We start from the raw sequence: 12,168 nt of genomic DNA, 5'->3' as shown, positions 1-12,168 counted from the left end.
GATGAACTTATATATATATATTATTTGTTGGGAGAACATATTTATATATATATATATATATATATATATATATATATATATATATATATATATATATATATATATATATATATATATATATATATATATATATATATATATATATATATATATATATATATATATATATATATATATATATATATATATATATATATATATATATATAATAATAATAATATATGATTTTTATAAAGGTTCGCGCGCGCGGCATGGAGAGGCCGGCCTATAAAAGCGTTTCGAAAAAGAAAACGAAAAAAAAAGAGTCACAGCGATGAATGGACATGAGCGCATACAAATTTTAATGACGATATGTATAATACGAAACGTTTAAAGTGTTCTCGCACGATCGCATCTTACATCGATCTGATCGTTATCGAAGCAGTTCGATAAGTGCGATCGTGCAAAATCTATCTTCTAAGGCACGGTGATTTTTATCGATTCTCTGGCCTGAAACAGCCTGTTATTAACGATTGCGATTTATTATGAAATTGGTCGATTGATTAAGCCCGGTTCAGATTACCTGTTTTCGTTTCGTTAACAACGAAAGTAGAAAGGAATGTACTTTTAAAATCAGTAATAAGCAACAGCGACGGGAAATAATTAATTAACGCGAAATTAAGTATCATTATTTCAATAAAATTTCCTAATGAATGATATTAATGAATTAAGAAAGGGGTATTAAACTTATTGTTAGTACGTATAACGTAGTACAAATGTAATTTGTTACTGCTTGTTTATAAATCATAATTAATAGAACAGTTTAAAATGAAAATCCTTTTATTTTGCTGGCCTAACGTTACTTATAATATAATGGATTCAATTGATGATATTTTCTGATAATCATTCAGTTTATTAGTGAGATTGCATTTTATTTACACGGTACAGTCGTTTTTTCGTTTAATCACGTGAATTAAAAAAGGAAAGAAATTTATTTAATTTAATATGGTTAATGTATTTTAATTTAATATATTATGAGAGAGTAATTTATATATTGTTCACAATCAGTGAGAGAAGCAGAAAAGTAGGCGAGAAACACTGAATCGGCCTTAATTACCCATATTCATTACAGTCTCTTGCAGAAACCCGTTCGACGTGACGACGCATATGTACAGATAAATACATATGTATTCATGCATGCACGTCGCGTAACGTACGATACACTCACATTCATACGTACACTTAGTCACGCAGCAAGCTCTCGTGTTTACGAATTTGCGCATCGATGGAACAATAAATGATACTCGTTTTCATTTACGCGCAAAATCAATGCGAAACAAGACAAGCTTTAGAAAATTTCCTCGACAATAGATTTTGATTCGTATATTGATTGAAATAAAATTACGCGATTACTTAAAATTTTGATTATTGCAAAAAAGATTTCTTTCTAATTATAAAAAATCGCGAAAACGTTTATTTAATATCATTATCGATTATCGAAATATCAATGTATCGAATGCTGTTATTACATACATCGAAAATCGTACTTGACGACGGGAAAAATCGCGATCAAAAGTAAATGTCAAAACCAGTGCGAAAAAGACGATACAACTCTATTACCTTGATAACGTTTAAATTCAAGTTTCACACATCGCTTCAATAATTCTGTTAACCCCTTATAATAATGTACGTTTTTGTTTTCTTAATTAAAGCTTCTATTCTTTGCATAATTTTTTTTTTTTCATAAACGCAATATCTTTTTTGCCAATTTTGCGAGCAATAGAATCGCAACTTCGTATCTTTACATACGCGCATGCAAAAGACACGCGACAACATAGAGGTATTTACATGCTTAGCGTTTCGACTCTTCGATCGTTCACATAGTCACCCCAGTAGATAAACGAGCTTGTAAATAGTCACCGAATGTTAACGTATGATATTAATGTACGATAATTACGAGAGTGAAAGGAGATGCGAAGAGAAATTCCTTTCCCTCGTCTTACTAAACGCCTACGATTACTGATACGATTATCGTATCGCTCTGAATAGAGAATGGACCGCGTGTGCAAGTTGTAAAGGTAGTAATGATGCGAGCTGTTCATTTTTGTAGTCGCGCAAAAATTTCGAAACGGAATAAATTTAGGTGAGTCGAATTCATACAAGGTGTAGGGGACCTTGGCCAAAATATGAACGATATCTCCAAATGGACATCATGCCATTTATTAAACGCCAGCCGTGTGTATTAAAAAAAAAAAAACACAATCAGCGTTGTGTGAAGACAATATCCGGGAGCAATATTCACGATTACGCGAAAAGTAGAATGCCGTTTAATTGGAAAGCAATGCTGTACCTTGGAAAAAAAAAAAAAATTTAAAAAAAAAAAAAAAAAAAAAAAAAAAATACAGTGCCAATACATAGAGGCGTATGCAAAATTTTCAGAGTCCAATTCTCTTTTCGGATCACGAAAGGGTAGCGTGTGCATACTTATTTGCGTGCTAAGCATACCGTAAGTGAGAAACTAGTTTCCAACGAAGAATATTAAAGAAACGGAATCGTTATAACACACGTATAGACAACTCGCGGAATAGATATAAAAACGAAAAAAGGGTATTGCACGATGAAGTTAAATGAGTAAGAGAGGGAGAGAGAGAGACAGAGTGAGAGAGCACGAGCGAAAGTCGCGAAAATGTGTAAGAGAGAGAGAGAGAGAGAGAGAGAGAGAGAGAGAGAGAAGAAAGGATTGAATGGACAAGTATAACATACTCCATGCCTTATAATAATAGATAATACAAGTATGCGTAAGCATAGATAGATCTATTTAATTAGCGAATTAATTGTAAGAGCTATAGAGACACGGTATTGTTCTAGCGCACCTGGCGATGGGAACTCTTAGATTGTTAAAATAAAATCGAAAAATTCGTCGTAACACCATACGAAGATGAAATAGAGAGAGAAAGAGAGAAGTAGAGCTTTGTGAGATTAACAAATTTTTAGATGGCGTTTTATGAATTCTCCCAGCGCTATGTGCGCGTCTTTGTAGATGACAAGCGAACGCTAATCGAAATATCTGGGCAAACAAAAGTGCATGATGATCGAAAGCAACGATTCTCTCATCTCAATTCTCAATTCTCAAATCTTGTGTATTTTGCCAATGCTAATTAATAATTTTATTTTATGTTTATTAATTAGAGACATTTTTATGAGTCATAATACAATATTAAATGAACATATAGTAATTGGATAACATAAAGGAAAAAAATAAGAAATAGAAAAATCGGGGAAAATATCGAAAATATTATTTATATCCGGAGACTTGTTTCATTCATCGTGCGCTTTCGTTTCTTTGGGGAGTCGGATTGAGACATATGCTGCGGCTTGAACGTTTTGGATCATCTTTGCACTCCCGTTTTATTTTGAGTTTTAAAGTTTTATTCGTCAGTCATTTGCACTTGGAGATCGCGTATTGTATTTTTAAAATTGCATTAAGAGTTAAATATTTTTAATATGGGTGATATTAGTATTTGCAATTAGATCTCTCTCAAGATCTCCATAATGATGGTTTTGTCGAATCAAATCTACGTTACAAATCGTTGCAGCGCAAATGTCTCTGGATTATGCGATTGAATGAGCAATTTAGCAATAAAAATGTTGGCATTATAATATTTCTTCTATGTTTACATGCAACATCAACTACGAGCAATTTGTCCAAAGATAATCGCAATTCTTACGGTTACCATGTAACAGAACACATCGAGCGCTTTCTCCCGTAGTTAACGCGTAATCCCTAGAAGCTGTGAAAACGATAGCGAGAAAATATATCGAGCGTTAATATTTATTTAGATACGCAATTCACGATAGACGGTAAGTCATCCTGGATATGGATGTTTGTTTTTGTGTCGGACCTTACTCGTTAAATATTAACCCTAAATAATATATTTTACTTATAGAAAGTGTAAGAGAGGCTGGCAGACCTTGCATATATGGTAAAAATGAGTTTATATTAATGATGTAAATGAATAATATTTACGTTATTTGCGTTTGGTCATTACAAGTTTTATTTGCCTATTTATATATTATTTATGTGTTTATATATGAATACATAAAAGAGGGGATAAAAAAATGTGAATTGATAAAATCTTTTTGGATGAAAATTTTGTTTTGTAAGTGGAAAGGGCCAGTCGCAGAATCTTCTTGCACTGTTTAGGGTTGAAACCCTCGTAGACTATTTCATACTTGTAGCTTCGGCGAACATGTTTTTGGAAATTCTTTGAAAAACTGCGATAGCCATATACTATCATTATTAAAGAATTTTGTTTAAAGAATTAGGAGTATCTCGAGAGATTCTGTATGTGATTTGAACAGTTTCTAAAAAGATTTCCAAAGAGACTATTCGCCAGGAAAAGTAGCGTCACGTGGTGTGGTAATACTTTTTAATTAGCGATAAATATTTTGTTCATCAATTTAGTTTATATTTCATAATAGAAATCTTAATTGCGAAAATTATAAACCGCGAATTATTTTATTCTCTTTTTTCTCTTTTATTTTTAGATCGCTTTAATTTAATACTTCAAGGAACCACCGGAAAAAAACGTTAGGCGCGTTATTTTTCAATTCTCTTCTGCACAGAAATTAATAAGAGACACTATTCATTTGACGAATTATATGATACACGTTATCTATTTTGTACGCTTTTTCAGGGATTGCTTTAGTTAGATAAGTGGTGAAAGGTAAATGTGATTTATATGCACTATAACCCTTAGAGTAACGACAGACTCTGCGATGCAAAAATATTCCGCTGAGCGGCTAGTGAAACATATTTACGCAATAATAGATTAATAAGTAAGAAATGGGCATGAGAGAATATATTTACGCATAAATGTCTCGAAAGTGTTATTCCAACAGCGATCGAAAACCGTGAACCACGTGACGCAAAGCTTTCCTTGAAATCGCTGGCAATATCGTCGAGGGAATTTCTCAAAGGTCGAGACACCTAATCGATCTTCGTATAATGATCCCGCGATTGTGATACGCTATAATAATCGTCAGACCTCTTAATCCGTTAGCGCGGTTTATTGTTCTGATTTGTTGTGTCATTTCGAACTTCTGTGTTATTTTTAATAAATCCATGAATTATTTTGTTTCTACGCCTACTTTTATTTCCGTTCAATCCCAGGATTTTCAGTTCCTGTATCTTCTTTTTTAGCTTTCGTATAATTTATGTTATCAAATTATGGGTAAATTAAGCGTGGAGCTGCCTCCCGTAAGTATTAAATTAGATGTGTATAAGGAAGGAAAGATCTATACAATATAAGACCAATAATCTTCTAATTCTTAGGATATTCTAAAAACTTCCCTATAGTATAAATATATATTTCTATTATAAATTTTTTTAATTTAGGTACTTCTATAAACTATGTATGTATGTATTGTTAGTTTATATCTAATGCCTCAAAATTTTATTTATTTTTTTTTTTTAATTCGTGTATCTGTAAAATAATATTTATCTGTATCTGCTTCTCTAATTATAAATTATAAATTATAAATTATAAATTATTAATTATAAATTTATATGTTACGGGTTTGATTAAGTTCAAGTAGATTACCATGACACGCAGCTTGGTTCGTTCTCAGAAAGGCACCACCTTCAAGTCAATGCACGAAACAGCAGCAATAAGCGATATTGTTAATTAATTAAATATATATTATTGTTTAACGAAAAAGCGCCAAGAAAGTGACCCAAGATATTAAATATCGCGCTCGCCGATCGAGTGCCAGCGATTCGGCAAATTCGCAAATACAGAAACTTTGATGCCGATTTCGTTGCTTGCTTTGTATGCAAAAAAAAAAAAGATATTTAAAGCAATATTAGAAGGTGGAATATAACGACAGCGAAAGAAATGTTATAGACATTAATATTGTATGACCACAGAAAATGATGTCTCTCATAAAACAATATACAGATTAAAAAAAATGTAGATAATATGAAAATGATGATAAGATATTGTCCTTCAAGGAATTTGCAATCGAGAAAATCTTGTTCTTAACAAAAATTCGCGATTCAGATATTTGTCATAGTATTTCTCAATTTTTCACATTCATGCATCTCTAAGCAACTATATTCAAAGAAATTTAATTTAATTTAATTTAATTAGCTCGATTTAAATTAAAAGATTTATTAATTTGAATTCATAAAAGGTCTAATAAATCTAATTAATTAAAATTGAGTCGCATAGAATGTTAAATTTAATTAGACATCTACTTTAATTAGATATCTAAACTCTTCCATTGTTTAAGATTTTATAAAGAAGCATTTAATTTTTTCTCTTTCGCTAACGTTTCATCGATTAAGCTAGCGGCGAACTTTTTGCTAAGAACAATCGAAAGTAAATTACGCGAGGAATAAAACCCTGCTAGACGAGCGTATAGGGGGGTTGTTATCTTCGATAATTATTCTCATACAGAAATAAACGGATCATCAAAGTGTTCCGGCAAGATTCGCCCGGCGCTCTGACGGCTTTAATAATAATACCGTAATTGTGATAAAAAAAATTAGTTAATTAGTAGGTAAAAACGTTACGTACGATATAATGATCGTCGACGCGGATTACAACGACGATCCCACCAGTAGATAAGAGACAGATTATCTCGCGAGTAAAAAATAACTGCATACAGGGATGATAAAGATATTATATAAGAGATAAAAATCATTATTGCGTATAATCGACATTAAGCGATTAGTTTGTAACGGAACCCGTAGAGATCAGTGATATAGATAGAGAAGTATATAACATATTAAACGAAAATATATCGGACTACCACACACACTGCGACATAAACGAGTAAACGATGTACTTATACATTAGTCAATGTTCAATGTTGAGATATTTATCTGAAATAAAATACATATACGTTGTTTACACCATATCATCTGCGTAAAAATATCAATTTTTAATGCTTTAGGCAAGGATCCTTTAGTTTCTAACCATTCCCTCCCCGAATCTATTGATTTAATAGTATTTAATGATTTATTCGATAAATTGTATTAATTAGTATTGCAAACGTGTGTGTGTGTGTGTGTGTGCTTTAAACGTATGTATGTATTACTTTATTTAATTAAATTCATGAAATATTCGTACATTCAAACTGTCCCCTTGTTAATTAAAAATGCAAAAATATTGTGCTTTCATATTGTATTTTAATATAATCTTGATTTTCTTGTGGAGTATGTATGTGTGTGTGTATGTGTCTTTTCAAAATATTTGGGAAAAACTGCTTTAAATATATTTAAAAAATGAACCATTAATTAAAAAAGAAGAATCAGCGGAGCATGGACGTGATCAAGTCGACATACTTCATCGATAGCGACTAGTAATGAATCTACAAGACTTCATAAATAAAAATAGGACTGTTTATGATGGTGTGTATCATATTACGTATTATATCTCGTATATAATTTAAGCATATAAATGTTTTCCATGTGCTGTAAATTTCAATCATGTCTACCGATAAATCTCTGATATGTAAATATAATTTATGTGTGTGCATTATCATAAACAATTATTTATTTTACTCTGGAACATATTGAAACATATTGTAACGTAGTCGCGTATATGAGATGTTTTCGCATATAAAATGTTTAAACAAACGGCGAGTCACGGTTTTATCACCAATCTCGAAAAGCTTTCCATGCTTTACGCGAAAACTTACTTTCTTTATGCTTCAAACTTATCCCACTCGACGTGATTTACGGACTAATACCATGTTGTTGCCAGTCCCGATTTATATACTTTCACATACACTCACGCCACTCGGATTACAAAGCAAAAGAACAAATATAAACACTGCGTGAAACATATGTCGAAGCTTTTAGAGCATGTTTATTTATCGAAAAGCGAGGTAGCTTTTCAATGTTTGATGAATAGTTCGATCAAGTTGATAAGTGTTACTTTGAAATTTTAATTGATTAAATATTGCAAATTTTTATCTCTCACATGAGATATTTTCCAAATAAACGAAAATGATAAAATAATTGATAAAAATGTAAAAAATTAATACTCCATTTGAATGCCTTTTGTAATAATATATAAATGTAAAAAAAAATGTCTGTGTGCAATAATAAAATTTTCGTTTATATTTTGTTCGTTTTTATTAATTTAAATAAAAAAATATCGAGCTAAAAATTTTAACAATAATATGTACAACCGAAAAGATACAAAAACTATTATGCTGCACGCTTCACAAAAAAAAAACAATTGAATATATTTTATGATATTGATAAAAAAATTACTAGAGTTGTGTAAACATTCGCAAATTTACACTTAATTTGTCAGTTATGAAAAAAAAAAAGAAAAGATGTGCATCATTGTGAAGAGCTGATATTCCTAAAACGAGGAACTTTCGACGAAACGTCTGATTTTATTTAGTTTCTCGCGTTATCTAAATACATCACGAAAAACTATTATATATGTCGGTCGGATATTCATATGAACGTGATATGCATTTGGAATGCGCGCGAAGACGGGCTCCGAAAAAGTTTCAAGAGAAAAGTCGGAGATACAAGAACTTTCGACGGAGCTGGAAACTTTTCTAAATCACGGGGGACTTCCGAGATCTTCAAAGTCCAAGTACCCCGTTGATTTCCGGGGATTTGATCTCTCCTGAAAGCCGCGCTCGGAACGTTCCCTATATCACAAAACTAAACCTTACACCGCGCGGATCTCTCACAATTTATATGGCAGCCGACAATGAAATATATTGCTGAACGAAGGTGGAAAACTTTTGGAGAGTTTCGTCGACTTTTTGTCGGCTCGTCGGCAGAGATTCGCCGGCCAAACGGTTACTTTTATTAGGACGAATACTCGTAAGAACGGAGGTGGCTTTAGCGCCAGTGAGGGGCCATGAGAGAGAAAAGTGTTTAGTACGATCCACAGTTTAGGATCTAGAGTGAAATTTCTCTCTCCTGGCTCCTTAGACGGCTCTTGGCGAGAGCATTCAATGCGGTCTAGCCAGCTCCTGTTTTCACCTCTTGATCCGATTCTTCCATCTCTATCCACGAACTATTAATTTTCTTCTTTTATAATGAACGTTCTACGATTAATGTAAATTAATAAAAGTTAGTTAATTTCGTAAATTATATATCCGCTGCTTTTTATATTTTATAAATATGAATATATTGTATAGAAAAAGATATGTATATGTAATTATATTATATATAATATTTATTTAATTTTATAATTATATTATATATTATATAATTATCTATTGCATCCCCCAGATTAAACTACGTATAAAGTTTTAATAAGTTTATCATATCCGTCACAAAAAAAAAGATGAGAATTACCGTTCTTGATATTTTTACAAAAAATCATTGGTTTTGACAATTGGAAAACTCGCGTGTCGCGGTTATTTGATCGACTTCACACGCTGCAAAAGTTTCTGTCCACACATTTGTAGATGAATCGGGAGAAAAAGAAATAGCCGGATAAATTGAGCTTCGAGTTAACACTATCGCAGATACCAAGTAACCAAGTATCCTATCTTCGCGCATCCTCCTCTCCCCCTCCTCGCACTCAGGTATTATGATGAAGGAGATCGGTGGTGGTTCGTATAGGGTGAGACGGTGACGGTTTCGAGTGACGGACCGGAGGGCGCCGAACGGAGGAGGGTTAAAGGGTGTTCGCGTCGGTGGTAGGTAGGTAGATAGGTAGTGGTGGGGTTGCTCTGTCTCTCTCCGGTCGGGAATGCTGAATCCACCGGCGGTGGAAACTTCAGTACGCGACCAGCCACCGACGTGTGTTTACGGTCCGAGGCTCCGGCGGAAGCGGCGAGAGAGTTGTTTGCTCTTCGGGGGTGAGAATATCTCTTTGTAACTTCTGTTTCCTCGCGTCGCCATCGCGCACCGTCACCAACGATCACCACCGTCCGCTATCAACGTTATCTTTAATTAGGAACGGTCAATCGCGCGTGTTTTCGCGGAGAAATCGGCAATTTTATACGGATCGTTACCTTAGCTCGAATATATCATCGATCGCGAGTTTTTATCCGGAATTACCGGGCCGAGAATTACGGGTATCGTAGAAATTGATTTTCTTTTAATAGCTGCTTTTATTGAAATAAATTAAATTTTTAATATAATTAATCATAAAAATTATAAGATAAATCTAGCAATGTGGATAATCGGTTAAAGAATGATTGGTTGATTTAAGTTTTAAGTGAAAATATATTTTTTCCGCGCGTTAGCTTTTTAAAGGCACCGAGTAAGTTTCAAATGATATTAATCGAAAAGTGTCGCTAATCAAAAGAGAGTAATGTAAGAATGATCTTAAAATAACGTAATTGTCGATATACAAACAATGAGCTTTATTATTTAAATAAATGTTTTAATTTCAAAATACATTTTAATTACGAACTTTGATGCGATAGCATCTCTATTTGATTAAATGTGTATACATTTTGCACAATGTAATTACATGAAAATAAAGAAGAATAGAGAAAATTCATTTACTAACACAATTTACTTTTTAGATACATGTCAAATGTCTCATTTGACATGTCTCGATTGACACTTTCTATAAATGTTGTTACACTCCGTTCTTGTTTCTTCGCCGTTTGACTATAAATAACGCCTAAAGAAGGAAACGCGAACCAAAACATTTTGCTTTGTTTGAGCTAAAACAGTCAAAGTTTCGTTCGTCGTCTTAATTGGACGCATTTCCCCTCGTACCGGAACAACGTATGGAAATCTCGCCAACTTGTCGGCAAGTTGCCGAAGTTTCGTGTTGTTTCAGTGTCAAGGACCGTAGTATGCGCGTTGACCTTAAAGTTGTCGGGATAACCGGAAACGACGCCGAGCGAGCGACGGGGGGGAGGGGGGGCGATGTTTTTGATCGATTTCCGTAAGAGCCACGAAAGTTTAATCACGTTTCTCGGGACGCATCGACTCTGACAAACTTGTAAAATAAATGTCCGCTTGTACCGTCTAACAACCTGTCACGGTAAAAAAAGAACTGAGGGAGACTTTTAAGAAAGGTATCTTTATGGAAAAATGATTACCATTTTCTTTTTTTTTAATATTGCTGCTATTTGTGTATATGTGTGTGTATATATATGTAGAAATAAATTTTAACCGAATCATAACGATCACTAATTAAAGATTAAATACGAATCGAAAATAATTGCATATAGCGTGCAATATGATATATTCTTAATTATTTTTTTAACCAATTAATATATATTTAAGTTTCTAGTTAAATGCATAACCGTATTTTTAGAGAGCTAAAATAATTACATTACTGTTATTGCTTTTACACATTTCTGATCCATTATCGAAATTAAAGCTGATCTCCCGTCTTGTCCTGGAAGAGAAGCTCCTAATTAACGCTAGTTTCGACCGAACGTGGGAAATAACCTCGAGCTATTAACGTGTTTGCTGTCGCGATTGCAATAATTGAGATAAATGACCGGCGTGACTTATTTATTCGTGCTTGGTTCAACAAAAATGATTATTAAACAAACTTTATACTAAATTGTTTAAAATGAAGAACGCTCAGTTATTTTTGTAATGGTTTTGTACAATGGCTGAAAACGAGATAACAGTTTTATTATTAGAGTAGAGATGTACCTGACAGGCTTCTGTCAGTCAGTCAATTAGTCGAAAAAAATCCAGAAGTATCGAAAGACGATAACATATTCGGATCAAATACATTTTTAAATCTTGTTTGGAATCTATGATTTAGACAGCTAAAATCTATATCTAACTATAATAAAAAAAGAATTCATAAATAAGCATTTGCTCATGTCATTTTACTTGTATCATTTGTAGAATCTTTTCATATCAAAAAGTTCGTTTCTATATCGAATATTGGAAAAAGTATGCGGTAAAACATAAAAAAAAAATTTAGGACACTCATATCTTAATTTTTTTGCATTTGAGACAAATCAAAATCGATGATACGTCCAATCTTGAACGTTCTTGGAAACGCTAGAAGATTAGGCATTCTCGACATCCGTTCGATTAGATTCCGACTAGCCAGGAAACGATGGAATAGTCGCGATACATAGCGTCGGTGTTCTCAATGTCAAGGCGCGTTCGACGATAGAAGTACATCGGCTAAAAGGCCGTTGCAACCGGGAATATCTGAGGCACCTCGCGTAAGAACGCCAGGAATGCGGCACCGGTGCCGGTGTCGG

The 12,168-nt window shown here is 33.2% G+C and overlaps 1 protein-coding gene across 1 annotated transcript in view; it reads left to right on the top strand.

Moving 5' to 3' along the window:
- The first annotated feature begins 9,749 nt into the window (after positions 1–9,749).
- The window catches only part of LOC115240695 (Down syndrome cell adhesion molecule-like protein Dscam2), a 94,391-nt gene continuing 91,972 nt past the window's right edge, over positions 9,750–12,168 (top strand). Inside the window, 1 exon segment of the mRNA XM_029816001.1 lies at positions 9,750–9,828. The gene's annotated coding sequence lies outside the window, so the exon portion shown is untranslated.

This window comes from Formica exsecta, unplaced genomic scaffold (assembly GCF_003651465.1).
Source record: "Formica exsecta isolate Colony F162 unplaced genomic scaffold, ASM365146v1 scaffold444, whole genome shotgun sequence".
Taxonomy (NCBI): domain Eukaryota; kingdom Metazoa; phylum Arthropoda; class Insecta; order Hymenoptera; family Formicidae; genus Formica; species Formica exsecta.
The sequence above is the reverse complement of the archived record's forward strand: the minus strand, read 5'-3'. Positions and strand labels throughout refer to the sequence as shown.